The sequence below is a fragment of the Lagopus muta genome, chromosome 14 (assembly GCF_023343835.1).
Source record: "Lagopus muta isolate bLagMut1 chromosome 14, bLagMut1 primary, whole genome shotgun sequence".
NCBI lineage: Eukaryota > Metazoa > Chordata > Aves > Galliformes > Phasianidae > Lagopus > Lagopus muta.
The window spans coordinates 12255736-12283122 of record NC_064446.1 but is presented as its reverse complement, the minus strand read 5'-3'; the positions used below and the strand labels follow the sequence as shown (position 1 = coordinate 12283122).

The following is a 27387-nucleotide window of genomic DNA, read 5'->3' as shown; positions in this document are numbered from 1 at the left end:
CTCAGTTAACTTGAGCTATCTGTCGAGGCAGAAGATTAGCACCTTTGGAAACAGTGTGGGGGTGTTTCCTTTGCTCGGGAGTTTAACTGTATTGACTATGCAGAACAACAATTAAGTATGAGAAATCTTGCCTCATCAACGTCTCTTCCATTTTGAGAGGCACAAACAGGTTTGAATTCTATATTAACTGACAGACAGCTTAATTGATTCCCCTTCATCTCATTTTAAATGCAGCGATGGTCTATGCACAACCTTGAGTAGGTGTAATGGAAAAAGGCCTCCCAGCTGCTTTCCTTCTCTATGAGAGTATTTTGGCCCATGGCACTAGAGAATTGAAGGTAAAAAACAGCCTCACCAAGGCGTGAGTGCGCTTGGATATGGATACAGTGGGGGCTCCACGCTGACCACTCTTACATCCATGGTTCAGTTTAGTTTTTAAGCAGAAAATTCCCAAATCTCTAATCAGCTCACTTCTTTCTCCTCTTTCAGCTTTTAATTGTTGCTGAATGGAGGAAAGTAGCACAGGTATAGGGCACACAAATCAAATGTTTGTCCCAACTTCACCCCCCTCCTTGCAGCATCTTCTGGGAGGCCAAACGAACAGAATGGTAATCTCATTTATTAGGAAACACTAATGAGTGTGTTCAATCTAAAGTGAAGACCCTATTGTGCATAGGTCAGCTGCATTTGAAACCTAAGGAGACTCAGGGAACTGTTTTACTGCAAGATGTTAATTAGCTTTATTGAAAACAGGAGCAGCTTAAAAATGTAACAAAAATGCCTTTCCTATGGATGTGCTGCTAAGAAGACAAACTTCCAGCTACTGACTGGAAGGGATGGAAAAGTGCACAAAGATAACCACTTGATTGTAAGAGATGGAAAAAAACCATTACCATGGTTTTTAACAACTTACTATAATAGCCAATGATATCATCTTGATTTCACAGTGAAACTCAATTTTGTGTGTCAGCAAAGCAATCTTAAACAGCCGAGCAGATGTCAGCTGCATATCTGCCACGTCAGTGATCAGGAAAGATCTTTTTCATGAGCAGCAATAGAGTCATTGCAAGGAATATTGGTTTTTTTTTTTTTTTTGGTTTTTTTTTTTTTTTTTTTGTATACTTTGCAATGAGTGTGGAGGGTTGCAAGGCTTTGAAAAAGTAATTCCTAATCTCTGCTGGTCATGGATTTTGTTTATGTGGCTTTATCCAAAATGGTTTCTGTTATTAGTAGAGAAGTGAGAAGCCAAGAAGAAGCTCTTGGATAAGGGACTTTTGGAGAACACTTCAGACAGGACTGGTATTTCAGTTCATTATTTTCAAACTAACTTCTACTACAAATCAGTATACAGCCCTTGTAGCATCTGGGTAGCTTCCTAAAGCTATTTCCTAATATTCCTGCTCAGTCTTTTTTTTTAAGATGAGTACAGTTCAGCACCTGAGCATCCCATTGCAGCTTCCACCTGGCTGTATTACTGTGACTGGAGTTTTTACTGACACACACGGTTCTTGAAAGCACAGTTCAAGTTCTTATGCATGAGTAATAATGCTAGAAAGGAGTTTTTCACCCACTTCTCGTTATTACTAGTGGTGTGTTGTTGCTGGAAGCTGGGTAAGACTGTGAAACATCCAAAATAAGATGACTGCTGCACTGTGAAGGAGATCTTTGCTATTGCAAACTGGGGAGGGGAGAAGAGTGATTGTTGAAGCTGGGAGTCTTGAGTGCTAATCAGACAAACTGCCCACTGCCACATGACAAAACGAATAGGCTGCACACGGTTATGGATCACATACAACCTTATGTTTTCAATCTGGGTTTCCAGTCATTGACCAGACATATCTTCTCTTCATCTCCTCCTTGAAGGGACTTGCTCAGTAACCTCACATCTCTCTTGTAGTTATTTTTCCAGAATTGAGGGTTGAACTTTAAATTCCACTTCTCCACTGAGGTTAGATTTTTTTGAAGAACTGAAAAACCATTTGTTTGCAAGGGAATGAAGCTGGGGCTAATGATTGGCCATGAGTTCTGTTGTGTTGTACTTTGTTTCAACTCTTGCTGCTGCCTTAAACTTTGAAATCTGTGAACCTTGCTACAAATCTGTTCTCAGAGGACCAAATTAGAAACTGCTTTTCTATGTTAAAAAAAATTAATAATAATAATGCATGAGGTTTGAATGAATAATGCAGTGCTTAACTGGACAATGAGATCCTGGTAAACGTGGATAAATGCAGGCTGGATTTTCAAAGGAGCTCAGAATTCTACATTCACACTACTCTATTCCAGTGTTTCAAATATCACTAACCTTTTTGCACACATGAGATTATACTCTTGTTCAGGAAACTCTTGTGTCTGTGGATCTGCTAAGTCATGGCCTGAACCAATGATTGAACACCTGGCGAGCACAGGTGAAAGCAATTCACCGAAGTGACCAGAAGGGGTGGAACCAGGTTCCATTCTCCCTAAGCCTTATTTAAGGGTTGGCTGTGAGAAGGGGAGGATTTCTATATGGAGATCTCTCTTCTTGGATTATTTAGTTAACATCCATTCTAAGGATGGGTAAGTAATTTTTTTTTAATTAATTTATTTATTTTTTGGAGTGGGATAATTTAGAACCACGTATCTGCATTTGCCTTTACCTACAGTTTGTAGCGTTGTTTTGTGGTTTTTCAAAGCATGAGACTTTGAACTTTGGCTTATCCGAAAATTTGTAATGTGCCTTAGAGTTTGCAACCCCAGGCCTTAGAAGCAAGAGAAGCCTTTTTAGCTGTGCTTTGCTAGCGTTTCATTAGGATCAGTAATTTAACTGCAGACAATTTCTTTGTATTTTAAGAGCGGACAAAATTATTTTGGTTTTAAGGCTAAGAGTAATTTCAGAGGGTGATCTTTTGAGGAGTTCTTTAGTGCAGAACGGTGGAATTTCTGTTGTGCTTCCTAGTTTGTTTTTTTTCTTTTTCTACATTCAGTAGGCAATAAGTTGGTATCTCTGAGCAGTGTAGTGGAATGAGTTGCTTAAATAAGAGACAAGCATTGACTTTATTTCAATTACCCAAATTTAGTGGATTTTGAGGTGAGTAGACATACAGCTCTAACCTTCTGCATACTGCTGGCTATTACCATTGCTGGGAATCCTACAGCTTTCTGTGCTCTAATACAAACTCATCTTCCTGTTCTAAAGCAGAAACAGTTCCTCCTGCACAATCACTACTGGATGTTACTTCAGCCAGTACTTAAATCTCTAAAGAAGTGATTTTTGACAAATGCTCTAGCTACCCTATGCCAGCAGTTTTACTTGTAGTCATTAAATAATTAGTACCCTGGCTTTAATTTGAACAAGTCAGGCTTTCTTTCCTCCAGTGGTTCTTTTTGTGCCTGTGGTATATTGGATGATCGCTTTCTTCTGAATATTTTTGTGTTGTAGCCAAGCCACTTCTGGATATTTAAACAGATTTTGATAAGCTAAACAGTCTTTTTGCTGATGCTGAGTGTACAGATTAGGCTGGATGGATAATCACTTGGATCAAACCACAAGGAGGAACATACAACTTCAATCAAAGATGGAGTCAGATGTGGACTTGAGCTTCCTGTGCTTGCTATGTCAGCAGGCATTGCATGGACACAACATCTTTTAGGTTTGATGTAACTGCCTTTAATGACAAAGCAAACTGTAGTAATAAAAACTCTTTACCTCCTGTGTTTTGAGCTGAGGTTTGTTAAAGAATTGCTTTTATTTGACTCTGATGGCATGTCCTGCCTGGCTCAGCTGACGGGTTATTTTGTGGCACTTAAACAGTTTTGATTCCTAAATATGTGGTTTCAGACTCTGATTTCTGTGTGGCATAGGCCATGTTCCAGGCATACTAGAAAGGTGGTTTGTGCACAGCGTAGTTTCTGAGCCGCTACGTAAATCAAATGGTCTCTCAAGGTTTTCCATCTGAGATGCCTGAAATCTGATTTATCAAACTTGTTGCATTGCATTTCTGTCTGCTGAGGTATTTTCTTGTGAAGCATACGTAATAGCTCATGAAAGCTGTGTATATGGCACAAATACCTTGTGTTTTCTTTGGAAGGAAAATATGTTTTAAAAAACACTATTTCAGGGTCCTTTAATGCTTGCACTTGCGTTTGAGGAAGGGGGGAATTACTGTTCTTACGTCAAACTTAAGTTTTTCATTTTACATTTTGCGTAACCGTCAGATGACTATTATGAGAAATTGAACTAATTTCCACGTGATTGCAATGCAGAGAGCCACCCTGAATATTTTCACTCTAAGATAAAGAAACAGAAGGAAATTACTTTCATGGAGTAATGTATTTCAATGGTCTTAAATAATTGTGGTTGGTAATGACGCTGCTGCTGATTGCTGCGCTTGGCGGTCAGCTTTCACCTTGAGATAAAGCTGAGAAAGTAAGCTTCAATTGTAACTCCAATCTGCAACCCCCTTCAAATAATTGAGATATTTCCCTTGACTTGAGTGGACTTTACTTTGCAGACTAGCTCTGTGCTAATCATCTTGGAGTTGATGGTGCTGAGCTCTAGAGAGGCAGGCTGAGGAATTTAGGTTTCTTTTTTCCTTGCATTTCCTGTAAAAAGCATTGCCTTGACAGGTCGCAGCATGGGGTATAGTCCCAAAACGCAGGTCACAGTGGGGTCTAAAGTACTGAGGATTTGGGAGTCAGATGTCTCATTACTCCCAGTCACACAGCATCTTGCTCATTCTTCCATTGTCCACTGGTGTAATGGCACTTCATTCTAATAGTGATGATAATATTATTGCAAGAGACAAGGATTAGAAGAAATGGCTGTAGAGATTGCTAAAATTTCCATGTGAGAGGAAAGAAAGACAACTTATTTGGGCAAAGTTAGAATTGCTGAACACTTCAGGGGAATGGCAATAGAATGTATAAAAAGAAATGCGCCAGGGTGAATTCCCAAGTAGATCACCAAGTAAACTCCTTGGCTGGGAGCGTAAAATCTGTGGCAACTGCCCCGTTCCAGTTCTTTTTGCCACTCTTAATACACAGATTTATCATTAGGTTGTAATACTACGCATCATTTTTCAGATTTCCAGTAATGGAAAAAATCTGTTTCAGATATTTGGTGGGGTGTGTGTAACTTCAGCTAAACACTGGGAAAGTGTAGGAAATCAATAGGGTTCTGTTTTGCATAAAATTAACAGGGTGTAATTTAAGTGACTGCCTTCTGTACACAATTTAATTATTGGAAGCATGACCTCCTTTGAAACTGAGCCCAGGAAATGCGACTCCCTGTAAATGAATTTGCATTCTATTACAGGGTAATGCTTTAAAAAGGACTCCAATAAAATCAACTCTCACCCTAATTTCTGGTTTCTTAGAGCAGTTCCTGTAAGTGAGGAGCACTGGAAATCCTCTTCTGGTAAACTTTGGATTGAATATTGAATGTAGTACCCTCAGGATATTCTTCTTCACCGTTCTGTACCCTTCCGTCCCAGTCATTCAAAGGAACTGATGGTTTTGCTTTACTTTGCAGAGATCTTGAGTTCATTTTAGGAATTAAAAAAATAAGTAATAAAAAGAAGGAAATTTACCTGCGTGGTCAGAAGAAAATTAACTGTAATACAGTTTCAGTTTATTTCCATTCATCCATTAGTGAAAGGGATACTCAATTTCAAGTAAACTTCCAGATTCAAGGTTAGTGATTAGTGATTTAGTTAACATAATTCATTCTTTGTGTCTTCTGTACTTTCTTCTAAGAATTAGTGACATTGTGTTCTCATTTTTTCTATTTTTGAATACTGAACTTGTCATTATATACAATTGATGTGTGTGCAGTTGAGTTATCCATGAAATCAAAAAGTCGTTGAAGTACAGAAATGGAAAACTTATTGCAGTGAAGCCGTGTACTTCTTGGGTTGCTTTTAAATATTCCCATTAGTGGCGATGGAGGTTCTGCCTCTCCTCAGCCTTTAAATCTATTAACACAGCCCCCAGTACTGCAACACCTATTAATCTTTCTGATATAATGTGGGAAGTAAAATAATATTTGGTAATAACTGACATAATTACTTAAAATCGCAGCGACTGCAGTGTGTTGTGCTCACTTGAGAACCTAAGAGCACCTAAGTTGCGTATTTTTAGGGGATGATGTTAGAGGCTTCTGCCACTAAAAGCCTTTGTTCAAGTGAAAGACGTAGATGATGCCCATATGATCCAGCAAAATCACAAAATGTCTCCTTTTAGTGATCTGATTAAAGCTCAAAATGTTCCAGAGATTTGCAAATGAAGAACAACAAAAACAACTGACTACTCATTTTAGCTGAATTGTTGAATTCCCTTGGGTGTACAGAAGCAGAATACAAATTTCTGAAATATCTGTTCCTCTTCAATTAGGTTGGTTTCTTTTTTCCCCTCCAAATAGAAGAGGCATATGGCAACTTTTAGAATACATCTTTTGGAGCCTTTTAGCTCAAGCCTGGACGAAACTACATTTTCTCTGAAAGAGTGAAATTATGAGTTAGGTGAAAGACAATGGATCAATACAGGAGGAATGCTTAGTTTGGGCTTTCTTTTGCTATGGTGTTTTTTTTTTTTTTTTTTTCTGACAGGAATAAATCAGAACTCTGAATGACTGACTGTTACGTGAAAATAAATACGCCTAGAATTTAAGGGACTGTCTTCAGCTGTTTGCTGTGACTTTTATCCTTTAAAAAAACCTAACCCTCAGCCTCTGTGTCCTTGATCTTCTCATTTACCAACTGTCAGTAGTGATTTCCAGGTTTGTTGAGGATTGCAGCATGTTTGGCTGTTACAGAAGCTAGAGGTAAGGAAGGTTACTGGCATCCTATCGCTTCAGTGATATGCTTTTGCACGCTTTCTCCTTAGCACATCCTTCACTGATTGCCTTGCACTCTTCTGTGCTTTACTCCGCCTTGAATTTTACTTCCTTTCCGTGTGAGAAGCAGGTATGCTGTGATGAAATATTGTTTTTCACACGAGGCTCTAGCTAATGCAGCCATTTTTGTAACTTTATCTGCCCAGCAGAGGCAGGAGTGCTTTCCAGTGAGACTTCAGACAGCATCATAAACTGTTTCTTTCTCACAACAAGCCGCCTTCTGCTTTTTGAAAGTTTTGCTATGGATTTTCCATGTTAGTATTTCCAGATTCCCCTACTTGAAGGGAGAGAACGGTTTGCTGTAGCAAACTTTCCAATTTTCCTGCGGTTGCTGGGGATTCCTCTGAGGTAACAAGAAATCATCTTTATCCTTTGTCCTCTATTCTCTTTCCCCAGTAAAGAATATGGAGAGGAAAAAGGTGGTATAAACCCCTGATTTTCTTTCTGTTATTTATTGGGCTCATTAAGGTTACCAGAAGTCTTTGAATGTCTGAGCCTTTGATTTTTTTTTTTTTTTTTTTTTTTTGAAGACCTTCACTCCTAATCACTAAAATATGTGAAGAAGCTGAGGTTTATTTGACATTAACAAAAAGTAGATATTAAAATATTCAAAACAGCAAGTGTGTAAGCAGTACTGGGAACTGAACTGTCAAGCTTAAGGCAGACACCTTCTGGAGGCTCAGTGGAGGAAGGAGCTCTGCTAGTTGCTGAGACTTTGCATTCTCTTCTGCTGCTTGTTGCTAACAGAAATGTGATTCTGGATTAGAGCCCAGCACTGTGGTGAGATGGTAATTCCTTCATGCTTTTGATTCAGGAGTGAAAACGATAATCAAAGGTAACATACAGAGAAAATAGGGGCTGAAGCTTTTATGGTGTAGTGTAAGAGCACTTAATGTCAGAAAGTAACTCTTCCTTATTGGGATTTATGAACAAACCTGTGCTACTCATCTGCATTTTGTGGTATATCAGCAATGATGTTTATTTAGGTAGGACACATAAAACCATGTGATCTTGAACTTTGTTCCAGAGAAAGTAAACTGTTTTCTTTTGCAAAGCCTCCAGCTGCTGCAAGAAGGCTGTTAAAACAGAGGGACCAATGCCATATAGTTCAGATCAGACCCAGTAGAGCAGTTGTGCAAAGTCTGCTGCTGGCCCTCTTCACTCTTCTGCTTAGAAGCTGGGAGTCTACTCTGTTTCCTTTTCTCTGCTTTTTACTACTTTTTTTTTTTCTTGAGGGAGAAAAACAGTTGTTTACCTGCATTTCACTTGTATGACAACTGTGTTTCCTGTGGCTTGCTGAGAGAGTAGAGCTATTCATTACCTGCTCTGCAGTCTACTTACATCAGAATTTCAGTCTCTGTTGGCTTGACACTTTTAAATTGCACTATGTACGAATTCTGGAGATTTACTCCTTATGGGAAGCTATGATTAGGGAGAGCATTTTGGAATATAAGATGCATCAGAAAAATATTGTTGCTCTGGAGGCACAAGAGAAATGTTCAGTTTCCAAACCTGGTGTGATATTGGATGACAGTATGTATGGTTTCATTGTGAGCTCTCAGAAAACACAGTTCATTTCCCAAACCTTTCAAAAGCTCTGCAAACACCTGCCACTGGAGAATAGGCCAGTTCAGCCCTGCTGCTGTTATCCCAGCCTCGAAGGGTTTGTAGCAGATGAGCGGAAAGCATCACTATCCATCTCCCCTCCACTGGAGAGCAGCTTTGCTCAGTTAACTGCTCTTTTGTACAGCTGCCTCAGAGGATGCTTAAACTGTGAGGTTTGTATCCAGCTGTGACAGGGTAACAGACAAAGAAGTAAAGATCAAAAACAATGAATCTGAAGGAAATGACTTGTGAGAGGACTCTTCTAACTTTGCATTCACTGACAGTAACGTTTCACAATTCCCTCGGTTTTATGGTTGTGTGTGTCTTGTAAGTATAGAAAGACTTGCATTGTGCTTTCTGAAAGGCTTCTTACAATGACTATTGCACCTTATCATCCCTTGCCTTAGACCCTTGGAGAGAGCAGCTTCTACAACAAATGCTCTGGGTTTTTAGGAATGCCTCATTCAGCAAATAGTTGCAAAAAAAAAAAAAAAAACCCAAAAAAACCCAACCCACTATGCAGTTACTTGCTGTGTACAGCTAAAGCCAGTGGATTAGTGACTTTATCTCTCTTCAGCAAGCATCTCCTTGGGTATGAAATCAAGTTAAATTCAGTCTAGGCTCCAAGATGTATTCCTGAATTGCATAGCCCATAAGGATGACATGTAACCATTAAATTATCTTCTGTGAGAATAGTAGATCCTGGTATTTGTGGTTGTTTTGCTTGTGTTAGGTCTTTTTAGAAATCTGTGCTGGGAAATGTGTGTTTTTCTGGCTGTAGATTGAGAGGTCTGCAAGTTTTAGGCATTGTTTTAAATTATTTTGCAAAATAATATGTTGTTAGGAAGTAAGCAGTTGGTAGCTGCTACACGTTTAGCATCAGATTACTGCTAAAGAAGAGAGATGGAAAATGCACTGTTATGAATATGAAGCTGGAAGTCCTTGCTTGTTTTCTAATCTCTAAAAAAAGAGAGGGAAGATATGTACCATGAATTAACACAGTGACACAGACTCCTTTTTTCCTCAAACTACAAAGTGCACATTCATCTTCTGTTTATTGCAGTGTTAGATTGTATATTCAGCAGCCTATGATTAACATGTAACTGCCATATCTCTGGTTAACAAAGAGGCAAGGAGAGTTTTTTGCATCAAATGCTTGGTTAGATACTGACAAACAACCTCAAATTCATTTAGGTCTGTAAATTAGAAAGGCTTTCTTTGCTGAAGGATGGCAAGATTGAGTCCCTGACTGTGTCCTGCATCACCCTGGCCTTAGAGACAAGATTTCTAAATTTGATTTGGTAGGTCAGAAGCTGCATGGAGGTGAAGGTAGGAGATCAATGGAAGCAGTAAGAGTAGATGCAGAAGGTAGGTGTGAGGCCCCATGGTTAATTTGCTTGAGCTAATTGATTTCTTAGATTTAAGCTTGTGGAAGGATGCACTCTGAATGGTGATTTAAGACATGGCCCTGGTACAGATGAAGCAATGGAGAAAATGAGAAGTAAAATGGAAAGGAGGAGGTGGTACATCACACTGATGTTAGTTCAGACTATCTCCCCAGGAGAGAGGATGTGTGAATGTAATCCAATAATCTACATGTCTAGGTTGTGCATCTCCATGAGTATACATGAAAATAGTCTGGTACAGCCTTCAGTTTGAGAGTTTAGCTCTTTAGGTTGCCATGTGGAGGTTGACAAGCTCTGTTCTGGGGACTGGTCATTCAGTCACATTTGCCAAGCGAAATGCCAGCTTCATGTTGCTGCCACCTGAGAGAAGACAGACACACAGAACTGGGAGAATTTTTTTTATGTTCTCCTTTTCTCAATTTTCCTCCAACAGATTATTTTTTTTTTTTAAATCTGAATGAAAATATTGCTTAAAATATTTAATGCTCACTTTGTCACGTTAAAGCCTTTCTTTTAAAGTGTGTGTCAAAAGATGCTTCAGTGAGGCATTTATAACTCTATCATCAAAATGAAGTTTTGCTGACAAATTGATTGCTGCATGTCTGTGAAGTCTAATAGCTGAATTTTTGCTTCTTTCCCTGGGATATTCCTTTCTCTATAGAACACTGGCAGTAGCTGTTCTCAGCAGGGCTGCACATGTGTCTCTTTGCTTCAAAATATGCCCCCTCCATTTCTGCTCAGTCCTTCTAAAGTTGGAGTTAATAAGAGGGAAAAGGTTTTTTTTCCCCTCTGAAAGTGTTCTAGGCTATCAGACCGCTATTGATTGGAGCAGCTCTTTCAGTTTCTTATCCCAGATGTGCAGTAATTCCCTGTGGACTTAACCCCAGTTCCAAATTGCCATATAGCAATAGAAATCAGCAGCGTTTTCTCAGACATGCTCCTAATCCACTCCCCCCACCTTGATCATTATTGATTCGAGAGTGTGATATTTCACTGTCATATCAAATGGAAATGATTAAGTCTCTCAATCTTCAGTGCAAAGGAACTGATATGAACTGCTCTGACAGGACAGTGTCCTTCCTCTTCATCTTTCCTGTATTTCAGAAGATGCCTGAAATGAGCTGATAAATGGGATTTTTAGATGCTGGGAGAAGCCAGTCAGCAAAGTCTGTCATGCCAGATTCCCTGAATCTCAGAGGTTGGAAAGATGCTGACTCCTGGCAAAGTTTTGCAGACCTTGGGTGACTAAGCAAGCTTCGTTAACTCAGACTTGACTAATTGCTTAAGAAAAACAAACAAACAGAAAAACTCAGAGCCAACAAGCTAAATGCTTGAATAAGATACAGTGAAAATTACTTGAAAGCCTGTTTTGAAGCATGTGTGTGACCATTTACCTTTCTCATCTTTCTTACTACAGTGTTTTTTGTCAGTACTGAAGGCTGCTGTGTAGGCCATGATTCTTTCAGCTATTCCTTTGTCGTCCACTGACTGCGTCCTGCTTCACCTCTCTTTCAGCCCACTTCAATGAAAAACAGTGCAACAGGAGGATCTCATGTGCTTTGTGAGCAGCACCTTATTGGAGTTTGTGAATAATCTGGAGATTTAAAGTCAGGCAGTCAGCATAATATAGCTGCAGTCTGATTTTTTTTTTTTTTTTTTTTTTTTTTTTTTTTTTTTTAAATCTCGCTTCTCATTTTTACCATCCTTACTTTGCTTCTGGCCTGTAGTGTCAGCCCAGAAGATGTGAATCTAGTTCTGATTCAGTCACTGACTCAACCAAACACATTGCTCATCTCACCATTCCCTTCTCAACATGCTTCTGTCTTGGAAATTTAGTTTGTAGACTTAGTGGGGTTGGGGATTTGTTACCATTCATAGCTTTCATCCAGTCCTTTGCTGAGGCCCTCAGTCTGCCTTCAAAGTACTGCAATAATACACCTCACAGAAAAAGCACGTGGGTCACTTAGAGTCACAGAATCATAGAGTATCCCAAGTTGGAAGGGACCCATAAGGATTGAGTCCTCCTCACAGGACCATCAGCGATTCTCAGTGAATGAGAATCAACAGATTCACTGGAGTTACATTTTGCGCGTAAGCAAATGTTGCAAAAGAGGAAAACACTGAGAGACTCCTGTGTTTTTTTTTCTATATTCATCCGGTAATTTATTCACAATGAGTAATTTGACATTGTCTCACACACCAGCTTGACTGTCAGGAGTGCTCAGATGGTTTTGTAATGAACTTGTTTGAAAGGTGCTTTATTTAAAGAAAGGCAATTCTTCATGGGCAAGCTTCATTTCACAATGGGAAGATAAACATGGCACTTAACGTTATTACTGTGCTATTATTCCAGTTCCCTGGGGTAGCAGAAGGCTTCCCATTTGGACTTCAGCTGTGTGACCAATTGCCTGCTTTCTTTTTCTTCTCATGGGGAAAGATTCCAGCTGGGGAATTGCTGACTGTTGGCTTTACAGTGTCCTAATAACCTTACAGAAGAGCTGTGGATTTGTGCTCACCTTAATAGGCTGCAAGAAGAAACACTTCTGTCAATATTTGCCCAGTTCTGCTGGTTGCACAGATTGAGCTGTGAATACCTTTGACCAAGCCTTTCACGCAGAAGTAAGGGTGAAGTTTTTGGAGTGGTGTGTGTGGCTTGGAGCTCTGGTAGAGGTGGTCTGATTGTCTCTGAGCCAAAAAGGAAAATAAGAAAGGGGAAAAAATGATTTCATTGTTGGTGTGTCAGGGCACAGTTGTATGTTTTGCCCTTACCTCAGTTTTCTGTTGAATTTCTTACAGCAACAAGAAGCTGTTACATTGAAGTGAAAGTAATAAACATGTTCCTTTTTTGTACCTTTTTTCATCATGACTGAGTTGGCTGTGTAAGCTGACTTGCAGAAGAAAATTCTGATTTCTATAATGTCCTGGTGTGACTTAAGCACATATAACAGCTATTGGAGATGAGCTTTTCTTTTCTAACATCAGTTTCTAGGCTCATTGTGGAGGCCTCAGACATCTCACCATAGTGATGGCTATGACGAGTGGATGTTTTGACTCCTCTTGGTGTGCATGATTTGGAGGCAGCCTTGTACCTACCTCTGTGTGGTCTCGCTGTATGGTTCTGTCCTATGGAATATCACATAATCCTTCAGGCTGTATCGGCGCAATGCTGGGCTTCATCAATAACGCCCACCCTACATGCTTCCATGTCCCTTCTTGCTCAATTCTTGAAGTGCAGTAGCATTAAGCCCTCTGAATTTCGTTTAGAAGAACAAGCTAAATTTCTTTAAAGACAAAGTATCATTTTTTCTGAGCAGTTTCCTTCTAAGTGTGGTTGATGTCTGTCAATTCATTTCCAGAGTGTGTTTGTGTTTTTTTTTTTTTTTTTTTTTTTTTTTTTTTTTGCACTTCTGAAACTGTAAGCTAAGGAGATGCTTTGAGATGAAGTTTGGTAATTAGATTTCAGCAGGAATTAACCCTCTAAGTATGTATTTAAGAACAGCAAATTGATCTTTAAGCAGTGGATATCAATAGTCAAATTCTTAATTTTTGTTTTGAGCTGGGAAATGGGGTTGTTGATTTGCTAGTTCAAGACATAATTTCCTTTGAAACATCCCCACAGGCTTATGTGAGACAACAGACACAAATCACTTGTTATATGTTGGCAGTTCCCTTGTTTTTGGAGGCAGTGCTTATGCTGTGGATTGCTCATGTTTTCATTAAATATATTATTTTTAATGCTCACCCCAAATCATTTTCATGGCTCTGAATGGTCTTTTTCAGTCTTTGTGCTGTCAACATCCAAAAAACGAGCTGTGCTCTGCCTTGTTAATGCTGTTGTGCACCTGTCTGTCTGCGTGCTTTTATGTTTTGCTCCTCATAATGAAGCCCAACGGCTGCCAAGGCGATGGAGGAGGGAGAACAGTTCCATTTGACACCTACATGTTGAACCATTTGTTCAAAGCTACAACTCCTTTAATTGTGCATGCTGCATCTTAATAGAGAGCCTTGTTGAAGTTAATTATTTCTGTTGGCATACCCCAGCACTCAAGATGTTCCGGAGTGAATCATGTTGGTCCCTCTCCTAGACTTCATATAATTTATTAAAAGCTACACTCATCTGTAGGTGAAATGTTGGCAATAACCCTTAATTTAAATCATGTAAGGATTTTGTTAGTTCCTATATGCTGCATAGCAGTAAAAAATTATTCTTGTTTGGATGGGGGAAGCAAGAAGGAGGCAACTTGTCATTGCCATAGGAAGACCATTGCATGGGAACAGGGGGAGATTATTGTGCTGGTGTGAGAATTCATGCTGTTGCTTGTGGCCATTTTGGCTGCCTCAAAGAGCTGGGTAACTCAGAATTACTTAAATGTGCCTGAAATTCACACAGAGCTCTGGAAAACTCCCCCAAACCTAGGCTTCTAAGCAGCACAGCAGCGAGTGAAAATTGTTAGGAGAATCTAAGGCAGCTCATATTGGAAAGAACAACTTATTAAGCAGAGGAAACAGCATGCAGTTCTACAGGTTAGTGGTGTAGTTAAGATGTAGATTTTTATTTCTTCCTATTACTCACAGAAACCTGAAAATGGTCTGGAGGAGGACTGGTGGGAAAAGCGAGGAAAATATCAGTGAAATGTTTCTCAAGTTTATTTTACCTTGGCTGTAGCAATGCATTCTGCCTGTTTGTAACTTCAGAAAGCGAGCAGCCTGATCTGAAACTTCATGTAAAAGAAACTGTAGCAGAGAATTTCTCCCTGTGGTTGTCTGACAACAGAAAATGAAGTTTTATCAGGAGATGTCAGTCAGCCCTATCTTCACGTGACACTGCTAACTTCCTCAATCGTAAAGACACTTGTTGAGTTTAATTCCACAATACTAATAATAAATAAATAAAAAGTGCAAGGTGTCACACGAGGGATTATGCTGCTACAGAAAGGTATGAAGGAATGCTGTACTATACAAAAAAAAAAATTAGCCATTTCTACCTTAGCTGGGTCCCAGATAGAAAGTCATGGTCTTATGGTCCAAAATGCCGGTGTTACTGTGGATGCCATCTTCCAAATAAAAACAATCAATTATTAGTGAAAAGAAACGATGAAAAGCTTAAGTGCCAGAAAGGGAAGAGGCTTGATTCCGTTTTGCTTTCTTGTTCCCGTAAGACACACCGAGTGACATCCACAGCATAACATACGCTCCTAATAAGAGCAATAATAGCAGCAATACATCTTATTGTGTGTGGCACCTACAAACAGATGGCGTTCTCAGAGCTTCACAGTGACATAAAACGACTTTAAAGGCTGTAGTCCCTGTGAGATTAAAACAAGGGGCAATTAAAACTAATCCAGTACAGAAATAAAATCGGTGTGCCACGAAGATAATCTTTTTGAAGAAAAAAAATTCAAAACTCAATAACGATGAAATATGGATCTATTTGTTTTCGTGGCTCCTTGCAGATTTGCCATTCAAATTGGAGGTAATCATATAAAAATATGTATGTCAGTTCTAATCCTGTTTTCTGCTTAAACATATAAACAAATGGAAGGGAGCTCTGACTGTAGTGATGTGTGTGTCGAGGAAATGAATGTTAATTTCAGCATGATGCAATTTAAAACTGAGGCTCCCTTAATTTCCATAGCAGTAGTTCTGTAACTGGTGCTGTGAGGAAAGGAGAGGGGTGGGAGTGGATTTACTCTTCCAGATTTCCAGCTTTCTCCATTTGGTTGAAGATGAGGAACTTCTGCCAGCTGCTGCCAGGTCAGGAGCTGGGACTGCCCAAAAACCACTAACACCCTGAGTGTTAGTGGTCCCTGAGTGGGCAAAATGGCCCCTGAATCATGCAAGTCTTCAGCTAACCAGCAAGTTCCCCACTTGTGAGGTTTCTTTCATGGAGAAGCCACCTCCTGGCCCCTCGCTGGCTTCAGGTGATGTGTTCAGATGTGCTGGTTTAAAAACAAGAAAACTGAAGACTTTACTTTTTTACACCCAAAGTGGGGCAGGGTAATCACTGTTAGAGCATTGTGAGGTTGAACAATTAGTCTGATAGTATTAATAAGAAGCACAAAGCTCTTAGCTCTTTTAGCTTTCAGGCAAATAATTATCTTCCTTGTGCTGGAAGTTGATGATAACTGCAGGCATGCTTTAGAATTACTTTTCTTTCTTTCTTTTTTAAAGAAAAGGCTTTTTCTAAAGGATTTTATTCACATAGGCCATAGAAATGAGCTCTTCAGATTAACTATTTTAAGATGATTTGTTTGCAATGAGTGCAAATGCTCATTGTTCATGTTTAATTGTATTTTAAGAGTATCACATTAGTAATGAACTCTGACATCTTGTCTAGATCTTTCTACTAATTTTCAGACGTTCATTAAAAAATAAGACAAGCTTGGCTTTCAAATCTGAGCTCATATTATCTTGTGAATTAGCACTACAGGAACATCAGCTTGAGAAATTAAGATCTGCAAAGTATTTATTTGTAGAAGTCTGCCTACTTTTAAAAATGAAACAACAAAAAAACTTCCAACCCTCTGGGCATTGTTCTTTGTCCCTGTGGGTTAGTATCTGTGTGTTTCCTCCAGCTGAATTTGTGCAGGCTCCCACAGCAAGGAGCAGAGAACATGATCTGGATGCAGGTGCAGTGTGCCCTCTGTGATGCTCACATAGATTGGGCATGGCTGATCTGTGGGCTTGGGGAGCATCAGTTCTTGGGACACAGAGCTGTGCTCTAGCCTGCCTGATCAGCTGTAAGATCAAATCCTGCTGTTGCGTGCAGGCAAATCTCCCACACAGCTTGGCAGCTTTTCTCTCTTCCAAGAGCACAGACCCGACTTTCGGAGAGCACCAGAGGGAGGCTGGCTGACATTTCTTTTTTTTTCTCCTTTTTTTTAACCTGTCCCCAATGGAGAATTGCTTTGACTTTTTGTTGGTTCCAGCCATCAAAACCAAATCCAGTAGAGAGACGATATCAAGTAGAGTTCCTGAGAAGTGCTATGGCATAGGAAGATTGAAAAACAAAAATATCATTGTAACAGCCTATGTTTTCTCATTTTCTAACTCCTTAATTACTGGGAACATTTGCAGTTACTCTCCATCCTCTTGTGTCCCAAAAATTCCAATGCCAAATTGTTCAGTTTCTGATTGAAATTCAGGACTTCAGATACTTTTGGCCCGCTGCCCCATTTGTTTTCCCCATGATGTAATGGCACATTGTCTCCCTGTCCCATCACTGTCAAAATATATTTCCAGGTAGTATACCTAAACCTGGAAAGTATCAGTTCTTCTTTTGCTTTTCTTCATGGTGGAAATTGCAAGTTCTTAACTATTGCATGGCAATAGCAATATGCAGGTTATCAGTGTACATTTAAGGTCTCCCAAACCAGCTGATGTCATATCCTAGTACATGAGTGACCTGTCAGTGAATGTCAATAGTGCTCCTGGGAAGCTGTGAGCTTTAGTAGGTTGAGGATACACTAAAGTAGGTATAAACCAAGTTGAATTTGTTGTTAACAGCAGCATGGTAGGAGTAGAACACATCAGGATTAGCGCTACTATTTTGCCTGTGCTTTTTGGGACCCACTTTCCATGCTCTGTTTGCTCTCAGTGATTTTTCTGGATTTTCCACTCTAAGAGCTGCATGTACTGTCCACGTAAGAGAACAGATGTGCTTTTCTGCTCTAGCTGCTGTGCTTATTTGAAATGCTTTAGCTATTGCATTTAAACTTAATGAGATGGGTACTGTTGCATCTACCCGATTCAATTGATTGCAGAAAGAGTGTTCAGTCAAAGTTTAATTAGCATGTAACTGATAAGTCCAATTACTCTACAATGACTTGAAAATTACATGAGCTACATATTTTGTGGTTGTGGCCTTATGTAAAACACAAAAGTTGTGAAGAAATTTTAGCTATTTAATGAACGAGGGGGGAAAAAAGCTATTCTGGATTTAATCAGATATCAATTAGTTGGAAAAAAGGAAATCTTAAATTAACATGTATAAAGTGTTAATTGGCAGCAGCCTTCCCATTGAGTGAACTGTAGTGTGGATGCCAATTTCCACCACGGTGTGTAATGTGGCACAGAATGAGCAATCTGTACAATGCTCCTATTGTGCTGAAACTTTGTAAGAAATTCAATTATTCCCTTATGTTGGGGGTGGATTGGATACATAATTAATTCTGGCTTGTTTTAAGGGATGCCTAATAATTAGCTATGTATGGGTTATATTATCTTTGGCGTATTTTTAAAACTTTATTAGTTACCATTTGAAACTAGCCCTTGCTCTGTAGTTAACAGATAACATATTGCAGTATTAAATTTGAGATGTTGCCATTTTGGCAGCACTTAAAGTGATGTTATTCAATATGGTTGCCATGGAGCATGCTTCTTTTAACTTACGATCGTGTCTCCTTATTAATGGAAGAATGTCCTGGGGACAGTACCCACAGTGCTGCTCCAGGAGTGCAGAATAGAATACAAGACATTGAATCATTAAGGTTGGAAAAGAAACCACTGAGATCAAAGTCCAACCCCAGCTCATTCCCACCATGTCCCCAAGTGACGAATTTCCACGTTTCTTGAATACCTCCAGGGATGGTGACTCCACCACTTCCCTGTTCAGCCTGTACCAATGCACCATTGCTCTTCAGGAGGTTTTCCTAATAGTCAGCCTGAATCTACTCTGGTGCAACTGGAGGCTGTTTCCTCTTCACCTATTGCTATTACCCAGGTGAAGAGCCTCACCACAATCTCCCTTCAGGTAGCTGTAAAGAGTTGCATGCTCTGGAGATCAGAGGGCTGTGGGCAGTGGGAGCATTTTTACTGTGTGTCTTTAGGAGTTAGACTAGATGATCCTTATGGGTCCCTTCTATCTCAGGATGTTCTGTGATTCTAGTATTGTGTTGTTATTCCTCATGAGCTGTCTCAGAGGAAAAAAATTTGGGCAGGCGTTGGAGGACTATCAGCCTGTGTTTAAACAAGTTTGCAAAAAGGAAAAAAAAAAATACACAAGGGATGACTGCTTTTGTTGAATCAACCATCCAAAGGAATATGTCGCTTTTGCATTGAGTTCTGCAGGAATCCATGCTAGACTGGGCATTCAAGTTGGCTGTTAAATTGTCTAAAGCTGGAGGCTAGACCATCTCTCATGTGGTCTTCCATCCACTCTGCCCCAAACCTATAGTGTTGCCTGGGGCTGTTGTGGCCAAAGTGAGGAACGTTGGCACTTGGTCACTTGGTCTTGTTGAACTTCATCGCAGTGATTCGGCCCGTTCAGATCCCTCTGAAGGGCAATCTTCCCCTCAGGCACTTCTTCCCAATGGGGTGTCATCTGCAAGCTTACTGAGAGAATGTGCTTAAGTGCCTCGTCCAGGTTATCAATAAAGATATTGGACAGGACAGAATATCAACAGGATGCCAGTAGCACAGGGTCCCTCTCTGAGCCAGGTCCTCAAGCGTGGAAGGAACATGAATAATAGATTGTGGAAGAAGGGGAAAAATGAGGTCACTTGAATGGTCAGAATATAGAAGTACAAATGACAAACTGCTTCCACCCATTATTTCCACTGCAGTTAGTGCTGCTGATCTTGTCCAAAATTCTTTTGTTAACTGTGTGATCACAGCAGCTGAAAGACAGTGGATGCTCAAAGTAGCCCAAGGTATTGGGCTTGGATGATATCTGTGTGATTATTGAAAGTGTCTTGGATGTTAGGTAATCGGCTAATTGACTGCCTTTAGCATTGCAGAATCATGTCATGAAGTCAGCTGATGCAGTTACTGTGGTTCAGATGCATTGCTGTCCTGCTGTCTAACCCTTGTCTTAACGGGGTAAGGCTACATGATAGGAAAATGTTGCCTAATGTCTGTTGTAATGCCCACTTTTACTGGTAATATTTTATAGCTATGTTTAGAGCTGGCATGAAAATTTCATGGTGGACATGAGGTTTACACAGCAAAGGATTCTGTCATTTTTTTTGTGTTTATCTGACATTCCAGGAAAAAAAAAAAAAAAAAAAAAAACATTATTTGGTGGAGCTAGTTACTTTTGGTTATTTTTTTTTTTTTTAATCCAGTAAAATTTTCCAGGATGATGAAGCAAGATAAAAAAATAATTTGGAAAAATTAATCCAAATCAATTCTGTCAAAATGGAAATAAGTGCAGATATGTACTAAAGAACATTTATTCCATTGGACCTGGAACTGGTGAGATGCAGCTCCAAACCTCACAGTTCTGGCTGATCTGCAAGAGAAAAGACTGGGGCAAAACAATCTTTGTGTCACTTGCCCTGACTGAACTCCTTCCCCAGGTCTTACCTCAGTGTGGCAGTCCTGCAGGTTAAGAGACTTTGCTTCACCTGCTGTGGTGATGTCTGAGATGTTTTGTTCAAAGCTTAACATGCAAGGCTGCCTTCACTCTGACAAAGTCCTGCTGCCTCAAGGTAACTCAGGAGGTCCTGCCAAAGCCTGAAGAAAGCATCATTTCTACCCTTTTACATTACTGAAAACCAGAAGTGGTGAGAGATCTGTGAGCTTGACTTTAGTGAGCTGCAGATGTGGTACAGTGATTCAAAATGAGCCAAAAATTAGGCCAAGTAGCAAAATGATACTTTCTTTTAAAGAAGATCACAAAAGCGTGCTGTAATCTTGTACAATTAGTGATCAATTGCCATTGATTTATGTCTCTCATTTACCATCGAAGAACCAACTGGAATTTGACCTAGGCACCAGACACTGATTTAACATACTGAATGATTACATAAGATACACCTAGATTTCAGTGTTATTGAAACTTCTGTCATGGGAAATTGTAGTAGCATGAGGCTTTTCTAAAATTATGGGGTCATATGCTCTTTCATATGACTGATGATTGATTCAGTGCTAATTAGCCTACAGTTTATGTAACAGTCAGGATTCTGGAATGTGTCTCCTCACAGCTCATACCTGGGGCTTTGGAGGGGCTGAGGGTCTGCAGAGGGAGAACGTCCTTCTGCTGGCCAAAATGAAACCTGTGTGGCAATGTTGTGTCCAAATTTGTCTGCTGATGAGGAGATGAGTAATATGTTCAGAGCCTGACCTTTTAGTAGTTAAGTGGAATAATGTAAATCAATACTGCTCTATGACAAATTATAATTTCTGTCATCTGGCACAATGTTCCTGGGGAAAAATTGCTTCTCTGAGGAGCGTAAAATACAATGTAGGAACAGCAAAAGCTTTATTTTCCTTTCTTTCTCCCTTGGTAGTGAAAGAAGACTGAAACCTCAAAAGAGATGACAAAGTGTATCTTAGCACATGACTGCCCTTGAACTCTATGAGAAGGAAATGCTCCTACTCACTTATTCTCCCTTTCAGCTGATCTTGTGGCGTTTCTAATTGATTGGTATGAGAGCAGAATTTAAATAAAATGAGAAGCCAGCAGTACTACTGTAGATGCAATTGATTAATGGTTTTCTTTTTGAGCAGCAAGTGGCAAGTTGCAGGGCAGAGAAGTACCGTGAGAGGTGAAACAATAAAAAAGAGAGGGATGGAGGAAGTTTAAAAGGGGTACCTAAAGAATAGGAAGAGATACTACAGAGAATGGATCAAACAGATAAAATGAGAACCTGAAATAAACAGCATACAGTTACGTTATGATTAAAATAATAGTCTAACAGAATATCTTGAAAGCTGAAGACAGTAGCCTATGATATTCATTTAGACCTGTAGTCCAGTGTCTCACCTTTGGAGAAATAGTACTTGAGGTATCTTTTGAAAGATGATGGAAGGTCATGGTTAAAGGAAATGAACTTTCTTTCAAGGCACATCGGAAGTTAGAGGCTGGGAGGGGTGATTCATCATCCAGGATTCTCAGAATAGATTTGCTAAATTTACAAATTCCATGTTAATTCTGATTCTCTTCTTCAGAATTGACTGGCAACAGCTGTTTACTTTGTTCTGTTTTACTCTTGGGTTTCAAAATTTTTTTTTCCCATCCAATTCCCTGCTTGTGGAATTGTGAGGTCCTGAATTAGTTTGGAAGATGAAGGCAGAGATGGAATCAGTCAATACAGGAGTGAGGAAAAATAAGAAAATGTTTTTTCCTTTGTTTCATCTTCACTGCACATTTTCTGTAATTACTCTAGCAGAGTCTGTCAGTGTATTTCTGTAAAGAACAAAGTTATGATGATTGTGGAAGGTTTGGGTGGTGCAGGCTCACATTTCTTTCAGAAACTGGTTCTTTGCCCTTTCACAAAGCCACAGTGTGCTGTGACCTTGTTGGGCAATCAAGCAAGACAAATCAAATTTGAAGTAATTAATACTTGCTACAGTGTGCTTGGGAATATGCTAGCAGCTAAGAACTATTTGCAGAAAATTAGTTCAGTTAACTGAACTGATAAAATAAGACTAATCAGAAAAAAATTATTCTTTCTGTTCAGATCTTAAAAGAAATATAGTGACAGTTGGCTTTTTTGGCTGTTACACTGCTGGCACCTTCACTAGTGAGTCTTTACTTATGTATCAGCACCAAGTGTACAAGTGATGTCTTGTGCCTTGACACTTGCTATCTGTTATCAGCTGCTTCATCACTGGCTTTGAAATGTCTCTTGTCTGTTATGCCATGGATCACTTCCATTCATGGGATGCTTCTGATGTGCCACACCGATCTCAAATGAGTTTTCCCTTCTGGATCATCCTTATTATTTGGTAATGCCTACCTTGAGCATTTTGAGGAGCTGTTGAGAACCTTTTTGCTCACAGGGATGATGCAGGTGTGTGTGTATAGGATCATCATCAAGTTTGGAAAAGACTGCTGAGATTCCCAAGTCCAACCCCAGCCTACCCTCACCGTGCCTACTGACCACGTCCCTCAGTGCCACATCTCCTGGTTCTTGCACATCTCCAGGGATGGTTGCCCTCCCCCTCACCTCCTTGGGCAGCCTGTGCCAATGGCAGGTCACTTTTTCTGAGTTATGTATGTGTGTGTTTACATGTCTGTGTATATATATATTTATACACGTATGTATAAATGTATGACTTGTCGGGGGCATCTCCCATGAATTTTGAGAATATCTCAGGAACTGTTCTTGCTTTAGGCTGCAGGATAGTGGCACGAAGCTGAATGGTACCATAATGTACCCGAGACAAGTTTTGAGACTCCATATTATCCCAACCAGAACTAACTCCAGAGATGATTATATTCATTTATTATACAGTACTAAAGCATGAAAGACTCAATTAAAGTTTATTTGATATAAAATTAACACTCCTTTTTTCCTCTTTGCGGTGCTGATTACGTTAAAAAAGAACAATGAGGCAGCTGCAGTGGAACAGTATTGGAGAGATTTCTGTCAGCATTTACTATAGGCAAAATTATAAGGGTAGTTTTTCTCAGCCAGTTCAGTGAGCCAACTGGCTGCACATGTTGCAAATGCTTCTTTGTACTATCATAAACTGCAAAAAGAATACATTGAATTTTTTCTTCCTTTTTGAAAAGTAAGAGAATGCTGTAAACACAGGAAAAAATTACCATATTCAGCTCTTGCATTGTGCTTCTCCTCCAGAGCTTTCTAGGGCTCTGATCCAGCAAAGCCATTCCATGCTGGTACAACTTCAAGCACCTACGCAGTCCTTTTGAAGTCACTGTGACTCTTTTAAAATGCAGTTCAATGTGTACCTCACTTGAACCTCTGTTTGATTTGAATGTCAGAATTTTCCGAAAGAAAACGTTTTGTTGTACAATTAATGCAGTTTGTGCACCTTCGGTACGCAGGGAAAACAGAATAGGAGTGATGGCCTTTGAAAATCAGCCAATGGCAATCAATCACAGGAACCACATTTCTTAAACTTGCTTTATGGTGGAATAAAACTTCTGCAGACTGCATTACTTTTTTTGGGGTTCTTTAGTGCAGTTTCTTTAGCAGCTTTATGGATCTACTCCTATTAAATTTTACAGACCTCTATTCCATGTGAGCAAAAAAATATTTCAAACAAGTCTATTGAAACCATCATTTTTTTTTTTATTACAAGGATTTTTTTTTTAATTAAAAAAAAAAAAAAAAACATCTTTCAATTTATTTTTTCCCCCTCCATGGTGGAGTTGGAATAAGAATAGTAATTTGGCAGTGTAAATTTGCATAGCAATGCACTGCCTAAGAACTCACTTATCCCACCAGTTATAACTCAAGCAGATATGAAATGGCCCAAAGGTAAAGCAGAGTTGATGGAAGAATAAAAATGTGCATGCAACTTTCCATAGGCTTAAGTTTGTTAACTTTGTGATTATCTGGAGACATATTAAATAAAAATAAATAGTAACTTTTTTTTTTCCTGGATGCTTACTTCTAGCTCACCTGTATTGAAATAGGAGAAGCATGAGCTCTGATTAACACTTAGTTTAATTTAACTGTAACCCTCCTATTCCTTGCTGAAATAGAGCTGTGTAAGTTTTGAGGGTTTTTTGGCAGTGAATGTTGTTTTTCTATTTTCCAATGACTCAGAAGGGAGATTCCTACACCAAAAGCAATTGCGGACTGCAGGTAGCTACTGTAATTTTTCTTCCTTTGCAGTAGTGGATGTGTACTACTTTCTTTGCATTCAGGTTCATTGAACGTTGTGTCAAAAGTAGTGGGTTCTTTTCCCAGTTCTTACGTGTTTTTATTTCTTGTTTTTCTTCCTTTTTTTGTCCCCTGCACATATTGCTTTCTGGTTTGCAACTGACAAACTGAATTTGCTGTGAATTTCGTTCAAGATATGAAAGAATGAGGTAAGAACTTGGTAAGAGAGAGCAGCAAAAGCATTTGTGCCTTGAAAAGCGTTTGTGCTCTAAATGGGTTTGCTGAGCTTGGCCTTTATAGATAATTCTACACGAGTGGAGAAAGAAGGGGTGTTTTAAAGTGAGAAGAGAAAAACAGGCAACTTCTTTTCTCCTATGATCTAGTTGAACTTTGAGAAATGCTTCTAAAAATGCTGAATACCTTCATGTTGATTTTGTGCGTATTGTCAGAGATTGCTCCTCTTCAGCAAAATTATCTTATTCTCATTTCTCAAGGAGTTACCAGGGTATAAAATCCTAGTTTTAAACTGAAAGTGAAGATGCAACGTTAAATGACATCACTGGGCTTCACTGAGCAGTCACGCTTTTCTGGTCTCTTACTCTCTTTTAATGACAAATGAGAGAAAATAAAAAGCCAAAAGAGATTGTTCCTATACTACAGACGATAAGAGCCATCACATGAATTGTTACAATCATCGTCGACTTGTGGTATTTCTCAGCCAAAATAGCTGAATGTTGGGTTTTTTTTTATTACTGACTAATGTGGTTCGCTGCTTCAGAAATTAGCTCTGTAATTTAAAAAAATCTTTTTCTCCCATGTGTTCTGGCCATATAAATAAGGGTAATATTTTTCTCCCATTGCTTTTGTTTGGTTTTCTGACTCCTACCATATTGATTTGTCTCAGTGCTCTGTGAAATTGATTACATTTTTTTCTTTAGAACTGAGGCTTCTGGAATTCTGCATTACATTTACCACTCAGGGAAAAAATGACAACAGAGAAATGGGTTTCTTTTAGGAATGAAACAAAAGCCTCATTTGGATGAGAATTAATTTAATGAAAGTATTTAATCTTCCCCTCCTCCCTGTCCTGAAGCAAGAAGAGATGGCACTTTATTTTAAGATTTCCTTGCCGTGTTTATTCTGAGTCACTCTGGGTTTACTGGCAGAAATGAATTCTGATTCTGTTGGAGCTGCTGAGATTACTGTGCTCCATGGCAAGGAGCTGCAGTCCGTCTCCTGCTTTTGAGCATCCTCAACAGACTGGGCTAAAAGACTCATTATAGCAGATTCACTTAAATTCAGTACTACTTGTCACGTGTATTTGTGTTCCTTTTTACATGATGAGAAGGAATGGAGGGAAAGATGACAGTTTCTTTCATGGCAAGTTCGCATTCTGTCAGATTTAATCCAGAGGATTTTGCTCATCCTCTGACCCATCCAACTGAGGAGTGGCATGCCAATTCCCAGTACCCAACCTACATCATAGTCAGCAAGCAAACCACTTCCTACCAGCTCAGTAACAAGAAATAGCTCCACAGATTGTGTTCTGCAAAGTTACAGCTGGGTAGCTATCTGTTTATGTGGCAGTCCATCATGGAAAAGCTGAGCTCTGAGGCAGGTTAGGGCTGGCATCCTGCCTGAGCTTGGATTGAGCTCTGTGGGTTCACACTGAGGTGGAGAAGAGAAACCACTCCTCACACAGCACTGGTGTGAGGAGAGCTCTCTGGATTGAAACAGCCTCTGCTGTTTGTAGTGGAGGGCAGCAAAACTAATCTGTTGTCTTATGTCAGCTTAGTGCCTTCTTTTAGAGGCGCAGACCATTCCAAATTCATCTGAGACCTGTAAGGTATTGCAGATGAGCAGGCACCCAGTCCTCATGGCAAGAGCTACAGCCCAGCTGTATGCAAACTTCTCATTGCTACAGGGATGGGATGTGAGTATTTTCTGTCCTCGGTTGTACCTCTGTTGCAGTACCTCATCCTCCTTATGATTTTTTGATTTTTTGAAGAGCTTGAAATTGAGAAGTGGTTTTGTATCTATGTGACACAGTTCAATTTAGTTTCCAAATTCCAAATATGGGAAAAATCGCATTGAATTTTTGTTTCATGGAAGGGATCTGCATCTTCATGTCATGTACCAGTATAGCAGAATTAGGTCCTTTAAATTCCATAACAAGGTGAGAAGAGGTAGAAGCAAGTGAGAGAGGGAACACTGCTCTCTGTGAGCTTTTTGGAGGCCTGAAGGTGAAAGTGAAAACTACATCATCTCTTTATGTAAAATGTATCCTTTGGTGGAGTTTCTTAATTTCACTGAAAGATAATGACCTCAAGTCAGACTGCTATTTCTCTTTCTCCCATCTCCTGCCAAGCTTTTACAGTGATTATTCAACAGAGTCCAAGTCACAACAGATTAATCTCGAGTGATGCTCCCTAGAGAAGGCAGAAGCCTATGGCTGTATATGAGAGTGATCAGCAGGGCGTTAGGACAGCCTGCTCGTGGGTGGCTGCTAGGATCAGAAATGATGGTTTCTCTGAAAGCACTTTGTCCCAGAGGAAAGCTTTTCATGGGACCACTGAGAGGAGAGAGGCTTGAGATAAGAGAGCACTTCTGTGTGGCACGGTCAGTGCTGAGAGGCTCAGCTGCCTATTTCTTTGAGAATGGAGGTCAGGAAGCCCAAGGAGAGGAGATGCATTGAGTATTGTCTTGGTGACAGGATGCTGAGTAGCACAGTTGAAGTCCTTGGCTCATATTGCTGAGAACGTAGTATGCAGGCTAGCATAGCAGGGAAGGCAAGAACTGAATGGGGACGAATGGAGTTGTCTTCTGAAGTGACCTGTTTCTGTCAGAGACTGATAAACATCAAGCAATGGTTATCAATCAAATTCTTGTTGACTTTCCATCTTCTGGACTGCATCTCAACTAGGGGTGGGATCTAGAAGTAGCTTTGAGCACCTCAATATAAGTTAACTCTTTCTCCTCCATC

General features: G+C 39.7%; 1 long non-coding RNA gene across 2 annotated transcripts in view; it reads left to right on the top strand.

Moving 5' to 3' along the window:
- Positions 1 to 2471: 2471 nt before the first annotated feature.
- LOC125700348 (uncharacterized) overlaps positions 2472 to 27387 on the top strand; it is a 46845-nt gene continuing 21929 nt past the window's right edge. For both annotated transcript variants that reach the window (XR_007379869.1, XR_007379868.1), the window contains exon 1: positions 2472 to 2556. This is a non-coding gene — a long non-coding RNA (uncharacterized LOC125700348). The remainder of the gene's footprint in view (positions 2557 to 27387) is intronic.